Genomic DNA, 25,585 nt, shown 5'->3' with positions numbered 1-25,585 from the left:
CAAGGGAGGTTGATACATCATTAGATCGGAAACTTGACGTAGATTCTTATCTAACCACATATTTTTCGCTAAAATGCAATGCGGGGGAGAAAATGGTGAAAAACTGATTTTGGGGGCACAAATGTGGGTCTGGGGGGAAGCACCACGCGGATTCAGGGTGGGTTTTAGTATGTCATTTAGGACACCATCCTGAGCATTTTGGCGCAAAAAAATTTTCCCCCAATTTATTCCCGGTTGAGTTCTCATATGAGCTAATTTGACTGGACTATTATCACGTTGTTCAAGAATTTTGCGAAGTGGACGATACTTTTGGTGTGGTTTTTTTTTCTTGAGAGGCGGTCGTTCAAAGGAAATAATTATGTGAAAATCCGAAAATTTATTACTGACAGCTTCGTTGGATATTTCTGATTCACTTATTCAAAAAATGAAGGGCTTAAACATCTGTAGCGTTTAGCGCATATGTACGTAATCGAATAAAGATAACATTTATCTCACGTTGATGTACAGTTACAATGTATGTATTAATCAGTAATAAAGTGTTCGTTGTAACTATCGTACGTTCTTTAGCTCACAAAGTGGCGACCGTGACGAGATAAATTTTATTCAGCTAAAAACCTGTATATTTCAACGTTTTTTGGTGAAAATTTTTGCAATTTTTTGCGTATTTTCGCGCGTAATAACATTTTTTGAGTATTCTGGTGTGTTTAGAGAATTTTTGAGTATATTCGCGTGTTTTTTACAGTCGTTATCGGCGGATTTGTGCACGATTTCGTGTTGTGACGTTCTATACATTTTTATCGTTTGTTGTGCTTTGCAAAGATGACTGTTGGAACTCCGTCTACCGCTCCTGCCTCTGCACCTGTCAAGCTACGTATTGCTCCTTTTTCCGAAACCTCTCCAGATTTATGGTTTTCTGCGGCACATGCAATTTTCGCCGCCAACGACGTCAAGGATGAAAAGACAAAGTTTTCTCATCTTCTACAGAGTTTAGATATTGCTCAATATGAACGAATTAGTTCAATCATAAAGAGTTCTGAAACTCTTGCTACGCCATACTCAGACGCGAAGACGAAGTTACTAGAGGCGTATGGTGATTCTGAGGAACGAAAGTTGCAAAAACTCCTCAATTCCCACACATTAACCGAAACGAAACCTACTCGTATTCTCGACCAGATTCGCACGTTGGCTGGTAACTCCTTTTCGGATAGTGCAATTAAGGAGATGTTTTTATCAAAAATTCCCATTCAAACTAGAATGGCAGTGACATCCAGTCTCTCGTTACCACTCGACGAGCTTGCAAAGCAGGCTGAGACGATTATGGATTTGCAGTTAGCGAGTGGCATGTTGAGCCAAGGTTCATCGGTGTTTTCCTTGATGGCAAACTCTACCATGCCATCTACGAGCAGTACATTTACCCCTTCAACGTTACCCACATCGGCAACTGCACATACACAGTGCTGTGCAGCTTCAGCACCTCAAACTGCCACGTTACCTGCATCGGCAACTGCACATACACAGTGCTGCTCAGCTTCAGCATCTCAAACTGCCGACACTTTGCTACTGGCTGCCGTTACCGAGCTGACGAAGCAAATCGCTGCTATGAACCGCAGTCGCTCAAGGGATAGATCGAATTCGAGTCACAGTGGCAGAGATCGTTCACGTTCACGTCGCCGTTCTCCATCACCATACCATTCTCGTGATCTATTTAATGGTAAATGCTGGTACCATGACAAATGGGGAAATAATGCGCGTAAATGTTACGCAGGTTGCAGTGAATATAAAGAAAATTCCTCGGAAAACTAGCAGAGGGGACACGTAAAGCAGCGATACAGTCCCCCAGCTGCGCCGAAGCTGCCGATGCCTCTCATACTAATTCACCTCGTCTATTCATACGCGATAAAAAATCTGGCTCGTTATTTTTGGTGGATAGTGGTTCTGATATTTCGATTTTACCTCGCAACTTCCTGTTAAAGCGTCATTGTGCCAGAGAAAAATATCAGTATAAACTTACCGCAGCTAATGGCAGTAAAATAGACACCTTTGGTACAGAGGTGGTTACGGTGGACTTTGGCATGTTAACTACGTACTCTTGGAATTTCGTCTTTGCAGACGTCACAATGCCAATTTTGGGTGCAGATTTTTTGTCATATTACCATCTGCTACCTGATACACGTCGCAAGCGCCTGTTCGATGGGAAATTATTATTGAGTGCGCAGTGCCAAGCAGTTGAAACGTCTCAGGCCAGTGTTAATCTAGTCAATGGTGAGTTGCCTGATGGCCCTTTAGGCGACCTCTTTCGAAAGTACCCATCACTGTTGCGCCCACCTCAGTACCATGCAAGTCCTCCTCACGATGTCCTTCATTTCATTGAGACTCATGGACCACCAGTGTACCAAAAACCACGAAGAGTTCAGCCACAAATTGCCAAACAGATCAGAGCTGAGATGGATGCCCATCTTGAGTCCGGCCTAATCAGTCATTCCAAGTCACAATGGGCTTCTCCAGTGGTACCTATTCGAAAAAACGGAAAAATTCGAATAGCTGGTGACTACAGGTTGTTGAATTCGTGTACATTGCCTGATCGTTACCCATTGCCTGATATGCGCGATTCTACTCAGAGTCTGTTTGGAAAAAAGGTATTTTCAAACCTTGATCTCGTTCGTGCCTACTTCAACACACCCATCTACCCTCCTCATCGCCCTAAGACTGCATTATCATCATGTGCCGGATTTTTCGAGTATAACCGGATGCCGTTGGGCTTACGAAACGCGCCTGCCACCTTCCAGAGGTTTATTCGTTCGATCTTAGGCGATCTACCTTTTGTTTTCATCTACTTAGATGATATTTTGGTTTTCTCAGACTCTGTAGAGGAGCATTATTGTCACCTTGAGATTATTTTTGCAAGGTTGGCGAAGTATGGGCTTAGTATGAACGTAAAAAAATCTACATTTTGCGCTCCAGAGGTTTGCTTCCTTGGGCATCGTGTGACTCAAGATGGTTATAAGCCGACAGAGGAACGTATTGCTTACCTCAGCAAATTGCAACGCCCAAAGACGATAGAGGCGCTGCGCAGCGTAATTGGCACATTCAATTTCTACCGTGAGTTCAAGCTGCAGGCTGCTGAGGTCCTCGCCCCTTTGAACACAATTTTAAAAGGCCGAACAAAGCGGAAAGATAAAACTCCGGTAAAATGGACCCCCGAGCTGACAAAAGCATTTGAAGATGCCAAAACCCTGTTCTCTACATTTACATTGTTGCACTACCCTCGAGAAGATGCTGTTTTGGTGTTGACTGCGGATGCCTCAGGCACTGCAGTTGGTGCGGCCCTTGACCAGATTACGAAAGATGGTACCAGAGAACCGTTAGGGTTTTTTTCACAAAAATTGGATGAACGTGAGCAGCTGTGGCCCACCTATGATCGAGAATTATATGCTTTGTTCCTGGGTGTTGAGCATTTTGAACACCTCATCGAGGGTAGACGCTTGGTTTTGGCAACGGACCACAAGCCACTGCTGCCTATTTTTCAAACTCAAAAACACATAAAACTGCAGCGTAGGTCCAGACAAGCCCATTACCTCTCACAGTTCACTAGTGAGATTGTGCATATCTCCGGGGTTGACAACGTTGTGACCGATGGTCTGAGTAGGCCAGAAGTAGACTCAGTTACAGTCAACGAGCAGTTTGGTTTCACCCTGGAGGAATTTGCTGAAGCACAGAGGTTGGACAAAGATATGGAGTGGATCCGCAGAAATGGCCTACATGACCACCAAATTGGCGAGCTGTTCGATAAAGATGGTAACAGTGTGCTTTGTTCATTATTTCAAGGCAAGCACAGGCCACTCGTCCCTAAAGCACTTCACCAAACGGTTTTTCAAAAAATACATAATGTGGCACATCCTGGGCTGAAGGCCACTCAACGTTTGATAGCTGATCGATACTATTGGCCTGGTTTAAAGAAAGACGTTCGTATTTGGCACCGTGCCTGTGAACCATGCCAACACAGTAAAGTTATAAGGCATACTAAAGCTCCAGTTGGGGTGTTTCCACCTAGTGACAGATTCGAGCACCTACATATGGATATCGTTGTATTGTCTGCCACTCCTGATGGCTACAAATACCTGTGCACCTTTGTAGATCGCGCAACACGCTGGTTGGAGGTTGTACCACTTCGTGATATTTCTGCGGAGACTGTGGCAAGAGCCTTTGTTGAGCAGTGGGTGGCTAGGTATGGCGTACCTGCGTATTTGACCACAGATCGAGGCAGCCAATTTACGTCTGCGCTATTTTCTCAAGTTTCCACACTGCTGGGCTCACAGCAAGTCAAAACTGTTGCATATAACCCCCGTGCCAACGGAATGGTCGAGCGCATGCATCGCCGATTGAAAGATGCTCTCAAATGCAGAGGTGGAAATTGGCTCACTATGCTACCGGCAGTTTTATTGGGTTTACGCTCGTCACCTCGAGATGATACTGGTGTATCGTGTGCGGAAATGGCATTTGGTCGTACATTGAGATTGCCAGGCAAAATTTTCGAAAATTCAGAGCATATTGCAGATACTTTCTCATATGTTTCCAATCTGCGTAATGCTTTCCGACGTATCCGCCCTGCACCAGTCCGAAAAAGACACACTGACGTGTTTGTACATCCGGATTTGAAGTCCTGCGATCGTGTGTATGTACGTGTTGATCGTGTCAAAATGCCGCTCGAGGCACCTTACCAGGGGCCATACCTCGTCATAAAACGCACCCCAAAGTGGTACCTGATCGATGTCAACGGTAAGCAGGATTCGGTCAACATCGATAGGTTGAAGCCTGCGTATTCATTGGCTAGTGATAATGCCGACAAAGGGCCTGATTTGCCACAGAAGTATATTGTGAGAGGTTACGATGTCAAGCAGGCAGAGGAGGAAACGTTGAGGAACACCAAAGCGAACCGAAAATCGATTTATGTCCGAAGTCAGGCTCGATCCATTCCCCTCTCTCCTGCCTCAACGCCTCTCCCTCCATCGCCAGATCCTACGCAGCCACGTACTCGAAGTGGTAGGGCCATACGGAAACCTGTGAGATTTGGAGATGGTTGTTGCTAGATTATTTATACTTCTATGTTTTAATTTGTATTTTATTCGCTGATATTTTTACCTAATTTTATTCTAATATTTTTTATGCTTGAAAAATTTTTTTAATTTGAAATTGTCGTTTCCCTCTTTTAAATAAAGTTACCATTAGTTTTAAGTTGTATAGTATAGTCGAAAAAAAAAAAAAAAAAAAAGGGGGACGCTTGTAGCGTTTAGCGCATATGTATGTAATCGAATAAAGATAACATTTATCTCACGTTGATGTACAGTTACAATGTATGTATTAATCAGTAATAAAGTGTTCGTTGTAACTATCGTACGTTCTTTAGCTCACACATCTTTCATGAGACCATAACTGTTATGCAGTGCTTTACCTTAAAAGAAGCCCGCATTTAAGAATCAAAAAATAAATAAAAATAAAAATAAAAAAAAAATCATCTGGGAAAATACTTGGTGGCGTTTTTCACCATCCTATCAAAATTTTTTTTGAAGACGTGGTGAAAAGAATTGATAAAATGGTTCTATCATGAGAAATTAATATGGATATTTCATTAGAAAATGTCAACGATCAATTTTAAAAAATTAGATAATAATGTGTACCTATATATATATATCATGCAGTTTTTTTTCTTCATGAAACTATTTCAACGTCCATCGTGACAGTTGAAATAAAAATGTGTCAATTTTGAATAAGAAAATATTCATGAAGATTTTATTGCAAGGAAAATGGGAAAAAAAGTTTTGAATTTGGGTAACTAACCATTAAACCCTTTTAAAATGATGTTTATTCATTGGTCATTTTAGAAGATGTGTTTGAAATATTCAAGTATGATTAATTCCTTTTTATTTTTCGTGAATAAATTATCTACTTTTTTGCGCAATTTCAATTTAATTTAATTTTTTTTTGGAAAGTTACAGTTGTTGGAATTTTTTAGTTGAACTCAAGGTAAATAAAAATACTATCGTAATAGGTAGTCTGGATCGGCGCTTGTGTTAGTGCGCGTTGCGTTTGTGTTGAATTGTGACGTCAGTGGTTCTAGAAAATCCGCAACTCTTATACGCTTTGTACAGTGTAGCTACTTTTTAGTTTTTACTACTTTGAGCTTTATTAACTTTTGAACGGCAAGTGTTAGCGCTTTGGGTTGAAAACTATTCGAAAGAGGATAAAAATCTGAACATTTTGGTCAAATAAAATACCTATGTGTCCACTGAAAGTTTCGTGTAATTTTAATTTAAAGTGGGATTTTTATCGCGAGTGGCTACTTTTTACAACTTTGAGCTTTAGTAACTTTTGAACGATAAATGCTAGCGCTTTCGGCAAAAAACCATCTGAAAGAGGATACAATTCTGAACATTTTGGTTAAATAAAATATTCGAAGTTGGAATTTTTCCGCGAGTTATTATTTTTTTACAACTTTGAGCTTTAAAAACTTTTGAACGGTAAGCGCTAGCATTTTCGGTAAAAACCCATTAGAAGAGGATAAAAATCTGAACATTTTGATGTATTAAAATACCTATGTGTCCACTGAAAATTTTGCGTAATTTTAATTTTAAAGTTGGATTTTTACTGCAAGGGCTACCTTTTACAACTTTGAGCTTTAAAAACTTTTGAACGGTAAACGCTAGCGCTTTCGATAAACAACCATTTGAAAGAGCATTAAATTCTGAACATTTTGACCTATTAAAATACCTGTGTGTTCATTGAAAATTTCGCGTAATTTTAATTTGAAGTTTTTTTTACCGTTAAATTTGAAATGCAACGTGAAGTGATGAGAAATCAGAACCACTGACGTCACAATTCCACTCCCTACCGCAGCACCCAGTGTGTTATACAGTAATCCAGACTACCTTTTACGATAGTATTTATTTACCTTGGTTGAACCTTTTTTGAATTGAAAATCTGAATTTAGACTCCTAGTACTTACTTTCTAAAAAAAAAAAAAGAAGAAGAAATATTGTAAAAAATGTCGTTTTTGTTTTATTTGGGCATTTAATAGTTTTATTTCTGATACAAGTATTCTTGAAAAAATGAATGAGGTAAATATTACTATCTTTATTCTAAAATTATCAGAACCAATTTTTTATTACAATTTTTTCAAAAAGCAGTACATTTTTTACTCAAACATTTCCATTTTTCAAGATTTTTGTGGGAGTGAGGAAGGAAATGGAATACTTAAGTATTAAGAATAAAACCCTTGATTTATAGGGCGTTTCCACGATTGACCATTACCACTTCCTCCCCCAGCATCGTCGCTTCCATATACATATACATATATGTATTCATAGCAAACGGGCTTCTATTAAAATAATTTTTCCGGGTACCTACCAAACAACTCGTTTATCCGGCGTACTTTCTTGTTAAAAATACATTGTTGTCTGACGTACGCTAAACGAGAGATTGCATAAGTGCAAACAGATATTCACAGTATGGATTGAGAAGATAAGTACCTTCATCTCAGACATTTTTTTTTCCTGATAAGTTTATTTTTTCAAAATAGTACATAGATAAGACATATCTATTTCTTCCGCGTTTGATCGATTCGATCCCGTATTTGATTATTATTATAGTTTTTGTTGACGGAATGTCATACTCAAAACGTTGTGAATTTACAGAAACATTAAATATTATCCGGATGCATTATAAAAGGCAGAATAGGACAATGAAAAAGTGTTTTGTTTTTTTTAATGTTTTTCAAGCTTGAGGCACTAGTTTTGGAATAATTGCTAATTTTGTCTTTCGAGAACAGAATAATTGAAAATCGGAATGAAATTTCAGATGAAGTCATCTCACTCCTCATCATAAAAATATTTCTCGTAATGATTTTTAACTGATCATTTTCTTTATACAATTATACATATTACATGTATTACATGTAATCTCATCTCACCGTCAGAAAAAATTATTATCACCTGTATTTTTATGGCATGCACTGATTAGTCAGTACCGTGAAGCATGAACATCTTTATCATTTCAATTAGTTCGAATTTTTTATAAGTACCCGGGGAAAAAAGTTCAAACTTGGCCATACATGATCATGTATGGTGGATGAACTCGAGCATACATGATCATACATAAACTGAAGTTTACATACATGCTCATGTTACAAAATTGTCCCCCACATGATCATACATGTCATGTATGATCAAGTATGATTTAGTGTAACCATGATCATATGTAAATGCGGGGATTTTTTTTAACATGAACATGTATGATCATACTTTAAATTCGAGAATGTATGAATTTTTACAATAAAAATATTGTCAGTATAAAATATATGGGATGATTTGCTGAATGGTATAAGTACATAAGATGTGCTAAGAATGCAAGACAAATGTGGTTAAATGAATTTCAGACATTTTTCCAGATTATAGACACTTTTCTAGATTATAGAATAAAATGTATGATATAAAATATGCAATTTCATACAAATGATCCATACATGAGCATGTGGGGGACAATTTTTTAGTATGATCATGTATGAAGTCGTCATACATGATCATGTATGGCCAAGTTTGAACTTTTTTCCCCGGGTATGTATAGTTATTTATTTTTTAAATGAGTAAAAAAAAATGGTTATAAATTGAAAATTAATAAACTTACCTCCCGGGGAAAACAGTTCAAACTTGGCCATACATGATCATGTATGACGACTTCATACATGATCATACTAAAAAATTGTCCCCCACATGCTCATGTATGGATCATTTGTATGAAATTGCATGTTTTATATCATACATTTTATTCTATAATCTAGAAAAGTGTCTATAATCTGGAAAAATGTCTGAAATTCGTTTATCCACATTTGTCTTGCATTCTTAGCACATCGTATGTACTTATACCATTCAGCAAATCATCCCATATATTTTATACTGACAATATTTTTATTATAAAAATTCATACACGTTCATGTTAAAAAAAATCCCCGCATTTACACATGATCATGGTTACACTAAATCATACTTGATCATACATGATCATATATGACATGTATGATCATGTGGGGGACAATTTTGTAACATGAGCATGTATGGAAACTTCGGTTTATGTATGATCATGTATGCTCGAGTTCTGAACTCGAGCATACATGATCATACATAAACCGAAGTTTCCATACATGCTCATGTTACAAAATTGTCCCCCACATGATCATACATGTCATATATGATCATGTATGATCAAGTATGATTTAGTGTAACCATGATCATGTGTAAATGCGGGGATTTTTTTTAACATGAACATGTATGATCATACTTTAAATTCGAGAATGTATGAATTTTTATAATAAAAATATTGTCAGTATAAAATATATGGGATGATTTGCTGAATGGTATAAGTACATAAGATGTGCTAAGAATGCAAGACAAATGTGGATAAATGAATTTCAGACATTTTTCCAGATTATAGACACTTTTCTAGATAATAGAATAAAATGTATGATATAAAACATGCAATTTCATACAAATGATCCATACATGAGCATGTGGGGGACAATTTTTTAGTATGATCATGTATGAAGTCGTCATACATGATCATGTATGGCCAAGTTTGAACTTTTTTCCCCGGGTAGACACTTTTCTAGATTATAGAATAAAATGTATGATATAAAACATGCAATTTCATACAAATGATCCATACATGAGCATGTGGGGGACAATTTTTTAGTATGATCATGTATGAAGTCGTCATACATGATCATGTATGGCCAAGTTTGAACTTTTTTCCCCGGGTAGGTACTTTGAAAAAAAAATTGTACCTATAAAATGTTGCCTTTGTTTTGATTGGGCGTTCAATAGTTTTATTTCTGATACCTTCTTTTTAAACGAATAATGTTTATTAAAAGGGTACCCCCGGATAAGATAGGCAAAATGCCCTTAACCTCGGATTTCGATGAAACTCACAGGGTATGTTTAGTACCCCCAAAAAAAATTTTTGGGCCCATAGCCCGCTCCCCATCCCACCCCCTCTGCCATGGGGGCCAAAAAACGCGTTTTTAGGGGGAAAATTCTGTATCACCGCGTAATTAAGATACATTTATTCTGTAAACGAATATAGTTAGAGGGTACATGGGGGTACCTCCCTGAATTTTTTCAGAATTTTTCATCGCATGGGGGAGAAGGGGGGATAAAAGAAAACTTTAAATCGACATTACTCCGGAACAAAAAAATATACCAAAACGATTTTTTCGTCAAATATGTATCTTTAGGTCTACTTTCTATAGAAGTCAACACCCGGCGATTTGGAGTGGTGGGTCAAGCTCAAAAGCTCAAAAAACTCTCAAAAAACCACGTTTTTTACGTTTTTCTCCAAAAATATGGACAAATGGCAGAAATTGAAGAGAACAAAGTTGTTCAGCGTGTTTTACCTCAGAATTGTGTAATTGAAAATTCATAGTTATATCAAGATAGCTGAAAGGGTATTCCTGGGTAAAATAGGTGAAATGCCCCTGTCCTCGAATTTCTGAAATTTTGATGAAACATTGTTGGGTACTATTAAAAAAAATGTCGGAGCCAAAAAATTCCCCTCACCCCACCTCCCTTGCTCACAATAGTGAAAAAACGTCTTTATCGGGGAAAAAAGTCATGCTTCAACCAGTTTTGAAAAAAAAAATCTGTATTCACTCAAAATACTTGAAGAAGATATGATCCTAGCAACGTGAATTTTTTCAAAAATGGTTGGCCCCGAGGGGAGAGATATTGTCAAAAGAAAATTTGAAACCGCCGTATCTCCGAACCTAATTCAAGCACATGAATTTTTTTTTTCAAAAATGTATCTGCAAAAGTATTATAATTGGTATTTTTTTTTCAAATTTTCCCTCCAGGTGAGCCATCTTCAAAAACTCAAAAAACACTCAAAATTGTGTTTTCTGTGTCACGGCACCACCAAAAAAAAGCGATCCGTAATTTTGCATGCTGGCCTCCAAAAACAACAGAAACCAACTAACTTTTTTGAACTCCACTTTTTTGGTCATAGGCGCACCCCCTCTCCAAATTTTAGGACGAAAGTAGATTGACAATATGGGTATCCTTATTCCTCATCATATGAATCAAACTCGCTGAACACGAATATAAAGTTTGATTTGCAGTTGGACCCTTCTAACGGTCACATTGGGAAGAGGGGTTGCCCAAAAATTAGATTTTTTGTGAAAAATGCTTTATTATAGCGCTGTTTACGCCATGCAACTTCTTAATCAAGGTTTTCTTGAATTACAAGTAGCCTACTTTTCAAGTACATGCTAACTAGCTCAAACCTATCAGAAAGGTTTCTTTTTGGTGTCGATGATTAAATTTTTATGTGAATTACCAAGTACACTAGTAGATTTGGCAGATCAAGAAAAAAGAAAGAAAAAAACTGCGGAATTTTTACCAATTTCAGCAGAAATCGTCATTTTGAGTTGAAAGTTGTACAGAAAAATTCTAGCTCCAGAAGTTCCCCTAAAGGGAAAACATGTGCCCTCAAAGTTGGGATATTTTCGAAAAAACCGTGTTTTACCGATTTTTCTTAAGAAAAGTGGAGTACTGTATTTGTTGCGATAGTGGAAGTTGGGTCGGGGAGTGACTTTTCTTTACGTTTTGAGGGTCTTGGATCACGATACGACTATTCCCGAAAATTCAGGTTTCCTTATATAAGGTTTATATACAATAAATATTCTAGGGGGTAAACTCGTAACTTTTTTCTTGATTAACCAGCAAACTCATAACGTTTTGACAAACTCGTAACCTTTCTAGGACGTGACTTTTCGATGAGGTGCCATATGAATCTACAAGGTGTGGGGAGTCTACTGGCAAAGTTTGAGCAGGGACGTGAGATTGCTGTTTATACACTTTCTCATTTGACTCAATTTTCAAATGAGTGCATAGCCTAATTATTTTCTACCAGGACATGAGAAAAAAGTGCTTATTGCCAAGAATCATTTTATTCATTTTTTACGTTCTGTTTGGTGATTCTGGTGGTTGAAGGTCTCCTCTTTCACATGGCGTGGTCAAAAATCGTCTAAAATGAATTTTTGACTGCTCAATTTCAATTTAAAGTTGATTATACAGGTCCGAATTTTTGTGTTTTTCAACATTAACATTAATTTTACGAGGAAAGTATGCATCCTATGAAAAAAATGCCAGGAAGGAAATTGTAGAGCATAAAAGGCTATAGGTGGATAAGTATGGTGAATTTGCCCTCGAGAGCTTCAGGGTTGATATTTGCATGGAAGGTTGGTACCCTTGAGCACCTTCCGTCACGAAAGTTTCAGACCCCCAGACCCCCCCGTTTTTGTGAAACCCCCCCTTTTCTAAAATTTGTACCGGTACCGCGTAAAATTCAAAAATACGTAATTACCAAAAATCAGAATTTTTGGTTAATAATTTTGAGATTTTTTGAAAGTATAGAAATATAGACTAATCTATACTAACTTTGCCTGTTCTGGATATCTTTTTAAGCACTGGGTTGTGGATTATTAATAGCTTGTAAATTATAAGGTGATATCTCTCGCGATCAGTTGGTTAGCTCATGGAATCTTCAGGGTCGTGATAGATCGCGGACAGATTTGTTGTGTTTTTGGTACGACATAAATTAATTATAAGATGTGGAGTTGGGCTCGTATTTATAAGATGAATTTCTATTAGATGTCTTAAGTCAGCAAAAATCAGTAAAAACTGATTACACAGGAGTCAAAAATGAGATTTTCGACTGTAATACTTACGATTCATTACCAATATAAGATGAAAATATTTCGATGTTTTAATGTTCAAAATAATCATTTTGAACATTTCATAGTATTTACACGAATTATACACTCGAACCAGATACGATTGGAAAAAATCGAGAACACACAAATAACTTCGTAACACACGATTTAATTAGTTTGAAACGCATCGCAATACTAATTCTTGCTCGCCATTTAAGGGAGGACATTGAAGGTTATTTGACTACTTTGTGGAAAAATAGATTTTGGAAAACTTAGGTCTATAACACGGAAAACTTATCAGAATAAGCCTAGGACTGGTTTGGACACGAGGTACTTAGGTCAATAAACTTAGGAAAATAACGCGAGGATGCTTAGGTCAATAAGGAAAAAATAAGGAAAAGGAAAATAATAAGACGAACTCCACAATAACATAACGAAGGCGATCCAAGAACGAAAAGAAATCACCAACGACCCCCAAGGGTTCACTCACGTTGTGGTGTAAGTACCCCTTGCTATCATGGGATAGACTGTACTTGCTACATAAATTCAATGAGCTGACGTCAGGGAACAAATCTAGAGTGGGAAAGGGAAAAGTTTATGACGCTAGGTACTTACCTACCTAGTTTCAGTAGTATTCTATTCGATTAAATAATAAGAACGTGTTTTATATTCGAACGCTTTTTTATCTTTTTCTATTTAATTTTGCAATGTAAATTGTGTTAATTCGAATGAACAATTAAACTATTTTCAATGATCTAATATTCGTGTCGTGAAAGTGAATTTGGTCAAATGAACTTATTTTTCTGAACAATTCGGGTATTAGATCCAATGGAGTAAGTCATATTTTCGAGTACACCGGCTAGGCTGGGACTAGATCCCATGCCTGTTCCGGTCAGAATATAGGTCTTATTTCATAGTTAGGTTTCGAGATAGCCAAGGTAAATGGCTCAGTTAGAATCTGAATATGAAATATCCAAGGTAATGGTTTAGTAATTAGATTCAAAATTAGATAGTCTAGTTAAAGACTCATAGGACCTAATTAATCAAATGAGATAATCTCGGTGTAGATTTAATATGACAGTACCAACTATTTCCAATAATCCAAATATGTGAATCCTTTTATACCTACATCACTCATTACTTCCCTAGTCTAAAAATATTCATCAATTTTCCTAATACCTATTCAACATAAAATTAAAATGGCGCCCAACGTGGGGCTAGGGCTTAGTGTGTGTAAGTAGGTTTAATTACCTAATTAAAATTATTAATTTTTGATCTTTTCGTGTCAAAATTCAATTCGAACATGTGGTTCAAATTTTAACATGAAAATAGGATTCGAATAACAAATAGGCCTCAATTAGTTTTATCTCGTTATCGCAATGTGCCATTCTCTCGCCTGTAGGAAAGTTTGGTCAGCCTGGATAGGTAGGTACTGAATTGGTAGGTACCTATCTTCCTAGGGGTATTTGCGTGTGAGAGAGAATGTTTTAAACTCGTGCATAATTGTACTAGCCTTCATACGCGATAAAAATGTAACAGAAAAGTACCAGACCATCGAATGCATCGAGTATCAACAAGAACGTGAAACGAACGAGATAACGATTACTCTTCAGCTGCTACGAAGTACCAGAATTATTACCATTAGAAATAAAACATGTTACAACTAGATTTACATTTGAGTACTTTGTATTGCGAGTGCAAGGCAGGGTTTGAGTAAAAAAGGCCGCTAAATTATTTTCCCCTCTCCCGCATATGTTTTGAACACCCGAGTGTTTCAGATATGCCTTAGTATTAGTATGTGTTTTTCTATAAAAATCAAACAAAAAATCAAATAAAAAATTACATGTAGAAAAATCAACGCCGTGTTAACCAAAATTCTAGGAATTGTAGGATATTTTTCTAGGTATTGTTATCGTGATGTCACGTCGCCATCTTGTGCCTCTTATCTCTATTGTCTGATTTTCAACGATTGCAGCGTTTTGATACAACCACTTTGAGTATTGCTTTTACTTTCGTTCGATGAACATCGTTAGATTTGCGTCGCGTATTTTTCATCTTATTTTGCTTTGTTTTTTGCATTTTTTTAATTCGAATTAATAATGCAATCGTAATTAATGAATAATAGATTAACGTAGATGTTTTGGTGAAGTTAAGTGCGATTTTATTCGTGTACTTTGTTCGATTCGCGATCAAATTATCATCTGATCCAGCCAAATACGGTGCTGTTTATGCTTTGTTTACATCTTGGTTTTCGTATTGATATTCACTATGACGTCGATTGAGGTAACAAATCTTGTAGATTTTGAATTTTGGTCTAGTTATGTGTTGAATTTTTCATGTGTGTATTTGTGTAAAAGCTCAAAAGTATTTTACGTGCCAAAATTGGTTATGAAAATAACCTGGCGCCTGACGTGAGCATTGAATCCTTCTTTTGGTTTGTTTTATGCACGTCAGGTATTTTTGAGCTGTTAGGTCAGTTTTAGGGTTAGAATTAGTAGTAGTATTCGAATGTAAAACCATTACCTGGGATTCGAATCAGTTAGGGAACTAGGTTCAGTTAGGGATTTAGTTAGTTAGGGATATTCTGACCGGAACAAGCCGTTGGTGTGCTTGAATCTCCATTAATTTGATTTTTCAACAGTGAATAACGAAGAAGAATTCAACGTTGCTGATATCGATAATTCGATTGTTAATATTCGATCATTAGATCCAGCCATCATCGATTTTACGATTAATAGCAGCAATATTAATCTTGAAATCTCCAATCAAGACGAAAGCGACGATTCTGTACGAACGATAACCGAAGCTGACGATTCGATTGAACGAGAACTTCGCGGTATTCGAGACCAGTTTAACGAAACTCGATCTAATTATTCAGACGACGAATTCAAATTACCTAAAAAGTCCAGAAAATCTCGCAGCTTGTCGAATTCATCATCTTCATCGATTGTATCTGCGTCTCCGACTTCAACTTCGAATAAATTCAACTTATTATCAACCGAACAAAAGAAACAACGTCGATCTCGATCACATCGTAGAAGAGCTAAACTCTTTTCACCAGTTGGTCCAAATCTCCGTTCAGTTTCACATCCGCCTGGTTTCTACAAAGAGACCAAATCAAAGAAACGACCTCGTACAAAAAAGACGTACGATTCTACAGATAGTGATTATCACGAAGCTCGAGAGGAAATACCTCCTGAAAATTTTGAAGTATTTGACGAAATCATGCAAGCTGAACTTGAAGAATTGAGAGCTAACTATGCGGATTTGCAAGCAACTGAGAAATCTCTTCGCAATAGATTGAACACCCGTGAATCATTGCAAAATGATGACGCAACTCCGGGTACTTCAAACGGTGGTGGAATTTCAGCAAAACAATTAAACGATGTTTTAGCTGTGAACAACATTACTTTCGCCGAAGAAGTTGCTAAACAATTCGCATTACACATACCTCAACAACAGAGTACCGGTGGCCGTGGAGGAGGCAACGGAGGTCGAAATCAAGACTTTGTTCCTCAGCCTACGTGCCTAATAATACTGAAACGCAACTATAATTTAGCCGCTGACAGCGAAGAGCTTTCATTCGGTATTCCTGGTACTAGATCGCTATTGAAAATTTCACCAGTAATATTTTCCAGTGTTGACAATTCGAATCACAACAAAGCTACCAAGACGATTATTCAAAACGCTCGATTGAAACCTTGGACAGCTGGAAAAGACCATCGTTGTGTCGAAGAATTCATCATTGAATTCGAAAACGAAATACGTCAACTAGTCAAAACCAATCAAGAATATAATATTGGATTTGATCATTTTCTCGATTCTCCAGATTTGTTGAATTTCAAGAAACAAATGAAACTGGACACTCCATGGCATGAAAATGCGAAAAAATTGATCAAAATGTATTCGAACGTTCGTGAGCATTCAAACGAAGTAAAATGTTTCAACGAAAGTGTTAAAAAACCTCAACAAAGTGCTGTCGATTATGCTACTTTTTGGTTACGCCGTTTGCATTGGAATTCCTCTGTTGAAGCAAAATATGTTTCTGAAGTTTTATTGGAAGACAATAAAATTGGAAGTAAATACCGAGAAATTTTCAAAGAATGCTCTCCAACTGATTCTATCGAAGATTTAATTGAACAAATTATGAAATTGGAATTCTCCGGTACTTCGAAGGAGAAAAATATCGATGCTTCATCGTATTATCATCAAGTGACGAAACCTATGCTTGATAAAGAAAAGAAACCATTTTCCAGTAAAGATGGTTCAAGCTCCAGTAAATCTTCAAGTGGTTCCAGTTCGAATAAAGAGCCACCTAAACCATCTTCGAATAAGCCAAACCCTTTCGATAAATTTAAAAAGGGTCAGCTACTCAAATACGTCAGCTCGAAAGATGGTAAATATCAATTGAAAAAAATTGAGAGCATTAATGAAGTAAAAAACGAACCAAATGCTCAAATTTACATCATCAATCAAAATCATCATTTAGTTGATTACGTCAAGCCGAAAGAAGCTGAACCAGAACCTGAAGGTGAAGCTTTTGACTGTGAATTCGATCCGAATGATTTAAACTACTGAAAGGTGCTGCCAAAGGTCGCAGTAGTACCTTTACTCGAGTCAAGCCGACCAGAAAGTTTACTTTACCAAATGCTTCTATAGTCAATACCAAAAATGCACCGATTGTAACACCTGTCGTTCCTGAAATTCCGAAACAAAAAGAAAAAGTCTACTTATTCCATGAAGGAATTCTCTATATCGGCAGTAACGTTATGTTCCGTTTCTTACACCAATATGACAAAAAACCAGCTTGCAATTTGGAGAATTTCAAGTTAGTTGGTGACAATTTAACGGCGAAAAAAGTCAACCAGTTGTTCGATGAATATACCTTCGATATTCCTGCCGGCGTTGAACATGCAATCATCCATCTAGGATTGCAAGAATCCATATTCAAAAAACTCGATAGTTCGATTTTCCAAATGGAATTGGAAAAACTCATTATGCGATTGCGAGATTGTTACAAACTCAAACATATTGTTCTTGCTTTAATCGCTCCAACCAACTTCGCTGTTCCAACCGTTGAATATTGGGGAAATCTCGAAGAAGTGAATAAAACGATTTACTTCACTGCTGGCAAGCAAGACAAATGCCTATTTTGGAACGCATTTTCACCATTCGTAAAACGTAATGAACTCATTCCAAATGAAAAGCGTTGGTTTAAATATGTAGCTGAAGGAAATATTTTATACGACATAAAACGAGAACTGTATCAAGGTGGCGTAAATCCGAAGACCGCCAAAGCAGATCTCGCAGGTTGGAAAATATTCGAACTAAGTAAATTGCAATACGAGATGTGCAGTTTCATGAAGAAATTTTGCCATATCAACATATTCGAATCAGTCAAGAATAATAAACCTAAAGATGAAAATCTTGATCATCTTTATGGACGCAGCGATGCTCCTGTCTCTTTCAATCTGAATGACAGTATTATTGACGTGTTACAGCCAGTCGATATTGAGTATTCGAATAAAGATATTTCGCCTAAAATCAAAGTGCAATTTGGCAAAATTGAAATTGATGCTCTGATCGATAATGGATGCTCGCACGTTTTGATGAACGAGAGTGCTTACGAGCGTATATTAGCAGAGTATCCTGAATATAAGAAAAGCGAAGTACGAGCTGAAGGGATGGGCCAAAAATTCACATTGGCTGCCACCAAGTCACATCCCAAAATAAATAAAATGGCTTATTTATCGATCAGTTTTCCGACTCAAAAGCCAAATAAGAGTGTCTATAATATACAAGTATTCATCGTTAAAGACCTCAACGCTCAGCTTATCATCGGTCGCAATCTAATGCGTGAATTCGAAATGGTAATCTTTACGGCGAAAAATTACATCAAAGTTACAGATCCAGCGAATACTTCTGGTAAAAATCGAACGTTTACGATTCCATATCAAGAAGCTGAAAAAGTTCCAGTAAATTTCGAATTGAAACTTGATCCGAAACAACAGCCATTGAAAGAGATTCATTTCATCAACTTCATCAAACCAGAAGAAATATTTTCGATTAGCGAGAATCCTGAATATGTCATCGAAACCGAGCTTCGTTACAAAATCAAAGAAGCTGTCGAAGGAACAGATTTATCTCGCGAACACAAAGGTACGTTGCGCAAACATATTTACAACAACTCAGAACCATTTGAAAATAGAATAGGGCTCTGTAATTGTTACGAGCATAGGTTTGCCTTTGTGGGAAATAAACTTCCCCCTCCTCATAAAGTTTGGTGTAAAACCAGGCCTATTCCACATCGTTACGAAGATGGAGTACATGAGATCATTCGTAAGTGGAAAAAAGAGGGAAAAGTTGTTGAGAGACAATCTCCGTATAAGCTAGGCTTAGTTTACGTTGACAAAGGCGGAGGTAAAGTTAGAATCTGTCTTGATGGTCGTCCATTAAATGAATTCATTTATCGTCATTCTACCGAACCTCCGAATATAAACCACATGCGAATGAAATTCAAGGACGCAAATTATTTTACAATATTCGATTTCAACAATGGTTTTCTACAAATTAAAGTCGTCGAAGACCAACAATGCGTTTTATCGTTCACTGTCGATGGCATTCCATTAGTCATAACAGTAGTTGGTTTCAGAACGGAGGATTCCCTTGCAGCATTTGTTTATGCTCTGAGATTGGTACTACGCGGTTGTGAAGACTTCACAGGAGTTTACGTAGACGATGTAATCATTTATTCGAAGACAATCGAAGAACATCTCGAGCACATTCGAATCTTTCTCGAAAAAGTCAAAGCTGCAGGAATGACTTTAAATCTCCGTAAAACGCAATGGTGTCGAAGAAAAATCAAGTATTTGGGAATGATTTTTTCGGATGAAGGCGTTCAAGTAGATCCGGAAAAAATTGAACCAATTTTGAAATTCGAATTACCCAAAGATGTAAAGTGCCTCCAGCAGTTTCTCGGTATGTTTCAATACTACCGAGAATATATGCCGAGAATCAGCCTGCTGTGTGAGCCTTTATATGCGATGACCGCTGAAAAAGGTGCATTCATTTGGACTAAGGAAAACATCCAACACTTCAATTTATTGAAGCAAGAGTTAGCCAATGAAACCCTTCTTACTTACCCTGACTTTTCCAAGCCTTTCTACATATATACGGATGCGTCTACAAAAGCGATAGCAGGTGTTGTGATGCAACCGAATAAGAAAAATGGCAAAGAACTTATGATGCCAATAGCCTTTACGTCCAGAGTCTTAAAAGGATACGAAAAATCTTACTCTGTGATGGAGTTGGAGTTATTAGCTATTGTTCATCTCTTGGCTAAAAATTACTATCTCCTCGCGGGAAATGAAGTCAATTTATACACTGACAACATCGCAGTCACGTATTTGAAGAAAAATCAGCTACTTCCGAATTGAATAATTAAGTGGTTGCTTTATTTGGATAATTTTCGTATCAATATTCGTCATATTGCTGGAGCTGATAATACAATAGCCGATTTTTTATCTCGTTACTCATTCAACATCACTGAGAACGATAAAAATTTTACCATCTTTTTATTCGATTATGTGACACCAAAATGTCTATACACCGAATTTAGACGACTTCGTGCGATTCAAGATAGCGATGAAGCTGTACAGAATTGGATCACAAGAGCACCAGAACGAGTTCGATTTGATGACAAACTGAAATTGATTGTTTTCCAAAATCAAAATGATCAAGAATGGAGAATTTTCGTGCCTAGTAATTTGCAACTTGATATCATAAACCACTATCACTATGATTATGGGCACGTTGGTATCACCAAATTAATTCGAATCATTCGTAGACATTTTGATTGGCCTGGACTTACTTCACAAGTGCAACAATATGTCAATGGTTGCATATCCTGCCAGGTATCAATGCGAACTACTTCAAGAATGTATGGTCCGATCCAATCGATAACTTCAGACCATTTTAATCACATTCTTTGCTTGGATAATTTTGGTCCACTTCCAACAAGCACAGCTGGTGTTGATCATGTTTTCGTAATAGAAGACCATTTTACAAAATACGTTAGACTTTATCCAATGAAAGTGGTTACTTCTACGAATATCATTGATCGAATGGAAAAATGGATGGCTGAATTTGGTTGTCCAAAAATCATCTTAAGTGACAACGGACCTCAATTTTCTTCACACCTATGGAGAAAATATTGGCGTAAAAAAGATGTCCAAATCCGATACACCTCTCGTTATACACCGAATTCAAATCCAGCTGAACGTGTAATGAGTACGTTAGGTTCAAGTATAAGAAAATACCTCAGTGACAAGCAGAAATCATGGTGTCAAATTATGCCTGATATTGAGCGAAAACTCAATTATACTGAAAGTGCCGTCACTGGTTGCATACCTTATGAAGCTGTGAAAGGTAGACTCGTTCCTGATCCTCTTGTTGAAATTGTAAAGAAACGGAAATTACCTGGACATCTTCACCAAAAAATATTCGATAATCAACGTAGTGCAATCGAGAAAAGAAAAGAAAAGAATACTTCAGCAAAGTTCACACTCCAGTTCAATTGGAAAAAGGTGATCGTGTTTTTGTAAAAAACAGAGTCCAATCTTCAAAAGAAAAAGGTGTCGCCGCTAAACTGTCTCATCAGTGGAAAGGTCCATATAAAATAGTGAAAAAACCTTGGATTAATGTATACGAACTAGAAGACGAAAATAGGCCCGGCTACATCATTCGTGAGAACATTAGACACGTGAAAAAATACGATAAGGCAACCAATGATCCAGAAACGCCTCCTATAGAGTAGTGTCTCAAGTCTTGTCTAGTCTCAGTCTTCTTTTTCTCTTTCTCTTAGTTATATTTTAGTTTTACGTAATAGTTTGTATTCGAATAAAAAAGTCTCTTAGAATTACTCTAATCTGTAAAAATTGTATTTGAAATTGTTCACAGAGTAACATGTACGCGACTTGTCTCGAAGGACACGTACACCCACTTAAGAACCAGAACCTGCAAAACATTGCCACCTTCAAGTGCACCGCCGATGACCTCGACCTTCACGTTTTATATACGAGAGGTAAACAACACCGCACCCTCCTTATCGTCTATCAGGAAGTCGCTTGCCCTATAAAAGTCACAATTCAGCGATACATCAGCCGATTGAATCTCCATCCTGATTTGGCAGAATATTATCGTGAAAGTGAATTCCAGAGAATCGAATTGTACATCCGTGATTACCTCATAACAATTTTGGCTTCGGACATGGTGAAGGAGTTTAAACGTAGTGTCGTTCCGGATCCGGCTCCAAAGTTGTCTGAGCAACCGTCATCCGTCGCTATCGAGATTATTGGACTGAGAACGTTTTTGGTTGATTCAATCACTTCACTTTGGGTACCTCCGCCACCCCTCGCTCATCCAAATCTTACGATGAATGTACGTAGAGCCTTTTCTGTTGACAACTTGAATTTACCACCGTATGTAATTCCTGTCGTTCATGCTGAACAAAACGTCGAAGAGCCTATTGCTCCTATTCAAATTCAAGCGAATGATAACATCGCAGCTGCAGCTCAATCAGCTGAAGAAAATACAGACAGCATGCCAAATATCACCGATGATGACGATGTATTTGAATCAAATACCGAGAATTTGAATAAGACTTTTCACGACCTTAACGTTACTCTTTCCGACAACGACGTTCGAATAATTAATACTACGAGACGGGAATTATCAGTCAACCTTACCCGATGCGATTCGAATAAGTCCGAGCTGAAAAGTCCTGATGAAGGTGTACCGGAAGCGAAACGTCATGAGCCTGAAGTGTTACCAAAACCACCGAAGACAGTAACATTTCATTTTCCCGGAGGTGAACGACCTCATCGTTTAATTACTACCGACGAACCGTTGCCTTTTACACTCGAAAGTATGCTGGCACAATTAAGATCGAATACGGAAAATGCTCCATCTACGTCATTTTTCACTCCTCCGGTCATTGCTCCCCAGAACGATCATCTCTTTGTTCGACCTCCGTCTACGGACGAGCCCAGTGAAAAATGCGACGAAAAATCTGAAAGTTCATCCGGTATTGAGAAACCAGAAAATTCGAATCAAGAGAACATCGAAATTCCAGCAGAAATTCCAGCAGCGATTCCAGCAGCAATTCCAGTAGTAGTTCCTCCTCCAGACCGTGAATATCTTCGAACCACTTTTCCACGATATAATTACGCTGAAATAGACAGTAAACAATACTTTGCGCAAGTTTTAGTCGATTCGAATCAAATTCCGGAGCAAACATTCCAGGCATACATTCCGCCTTTTTTCCCGAAAGATTATATTCTTATGGCATTCGAATGGAACGGTTCCTATTTCCCCTCCTTGTACTTGAGACTCTGGAATGGCCTCAATAGAGGGACTACTGTAAACTACCACATCGTTGTACCGATTTTTCCGAGATATGTGCGTAGACAGACTTTTGAGTAGCCGCGTACGAGAACCGAAGCACTATGCTGGAGGAACCATTTGAATTTCGTACGCAGAACTGCTTCCAAAGAGATTTTTCCACACGATCACGTCGATTTCCCTAAATGGAGCTACGAAGATAGGAATCTGAAAGTGAATCACATTTTGACTATACTCGGAAATGTACGCGGACAAGAATTGGAAATTATATTCGATGCAACGTTGCCAGTCTCATTAATCAGCCAAGATGCCGTTGACAATTTGTCACCCTTTGTAGATTTCCAATTCACCGAGCTCGAACATCCATGTGCCACGTACATACCGTGGAAGGATTTTGTGCGGGTCGTCTCTCGTCGAAAAACTACCGTACCTATTCGATTGACTCCTAACATCAGGTGGCATGTTGAGGAGGAACACTTGTTCAGTTGTTACGTTGCCGACTTCCCCGTGTCCAGAGGGCATAATCCGAAACTAGGAACGATAATTCTTGGAAGACAATTGATTTCGCACATTGTTCGATTTGACCCAAATAAACTGGACATGTCGATTATGGGTCCGGAAGGGAATCGAAGGTTGTGATCAATTCGATGTAAAGAAAAAGTTCCAGAGATTAGAATTCGAGGATTAATGCGAACTTTACGAGAAGCGACACCTGATGACATCAAGGCTGAATTTCAACATGTTCAGAATTTTTGTATCGAGAAGGTTAAGGGTTGCCAGTACGACGAGGATTATATCGATTTTTGATTCGAATTTTGTACCTTTTGTATTTTCTTTCGTTTATTTGTACGTGTCTTCGTGAAATATGTGAATTCTTTTTGTATCAATTTTTCCTGATTATGACTTTTTCCCGGATGTGACATTGTAAATACTGTATTGTTTTTATTTTTATTTGAATTATTGTTTTTTAGATTTTTTCGTGATAGTTCGATTTGTAAGTTTTGTTTTGTTTTTGATCATTGAATAATTTTTCCTAATTAAGGTTTTGTAAAATAGTTTATTTTATATTTTACGTTTCATTCGATTTAATGTCTAGATAGAAAAATTATTATACTTCTGTTTCTTCATACTGGTGTTGTCTAGCTTTTCCTTTTCCAACTCGGTGATTTCTTCCTTGTCGGGGGGAGAGTTTATGTGGTGTAAGTACCCCTTGCTATCATGGGATAGACTGTACTTGCTACATAAATTCAATGAGCTGACGTCAGGGAACAAATCTAGAGTGGGAAAGGGAAAAGTTTATGACGCTAGGTACTTACCTACCTAGTTTCAGTAGTATTCTATTCGATTAAATAATACGAACGTGTTTTATATTCGAACGCTTTTTTATCTTTTTCTATTTAATTTTGCAATGTAAATTGTGTTAATTCGAATGAACAATTAAACTATTTTCAATGATCTAATATTCGTGTTGTGAAAGTGAATTTGGTCAAATGAACTTATTTTTCTGAACAATTCGGGTATTAGATCCAATGGAGTAAGTCATATTTTCGAGTACACCAGCTAGGCTGGGACTAGATCCCATGCCTGTTCCGGTCAGAATATAGGTCTTATTTCATAGTTAGGTTTCGAGATAGCCAAGGTAAATGGCTCAGTTAGAATCTGAATATGAAATATCCAAGGTAATGGTTTAGTAATTAGATTCAAAATTAGATAGTCTAGTTAAAGACTCATAGGACCTAATTAATCAAATGAGATAATCTCGGTGTAGATTTAATATGACAGTACCAACTATTTTCTGCCTTGAGCTTGAAATGTACGTAATTCTTAGCTAATTACAATTCGAATTAATAATTAGGACAAGTCCGAAACATGATTGTCATTTTGATAGGCTCTGCCTATTTTGTAAATAGTGTAATTTTCTCCCCTTTTTGGTTTTGAGATTGTTAATTCGAATCTTCTTTTCATCATAATTCAAAGAGCTTAATTTTATGTTGATAGGTAGGTTTCCTTTCTTCCTATTTTACCCATCCCAATAATCCAAATATGTGAATCGTTTTATACCTACATCACTCATTACTTCCCTAGTCTAAAAATATTCATCAATTTTCCTAATACCTATTCAACAACGTATTGGATTAGTAATTTAATTATTACGATCCTGGATTGGGCTGGTCCATTATAAGCTGTGCTTTTATAAGATGAGAGGTTAAATGTATCAACTTGATCTTTAAATATTACTAAGTCCAGAAACTGAAACTTAATAAATATTTCGGCGTCGAAAAGAACCAGAACGGAACTGCCTACTTGGTTGGGAGCTAGTCTCAAGCCAAGTTCTGGAAACGACAGCATATAAAACAACACAGTAACCAATTTTACCGACTACTATTAACCCATAATGAGGACGGTTCCACTCCAAGGGGTCAATAACAA

The sequence above is a fragment of the Planococcus citri genome, chromosome 4 (genome assembly GCF_950023065.1).
Source record: "Planococcus citri chromosome 4, ihPlaCitr1.1, whole genome shotgun sequence".
Lineage (NCBI taxonomy): Eukaryota > Metazoa > Arthropoda > Insecta > Hemiptera > Pseudococcidae > Planococcus > Planococcus citri.
Note: the sequence above shows the minus strand (reverse complement) of the source record.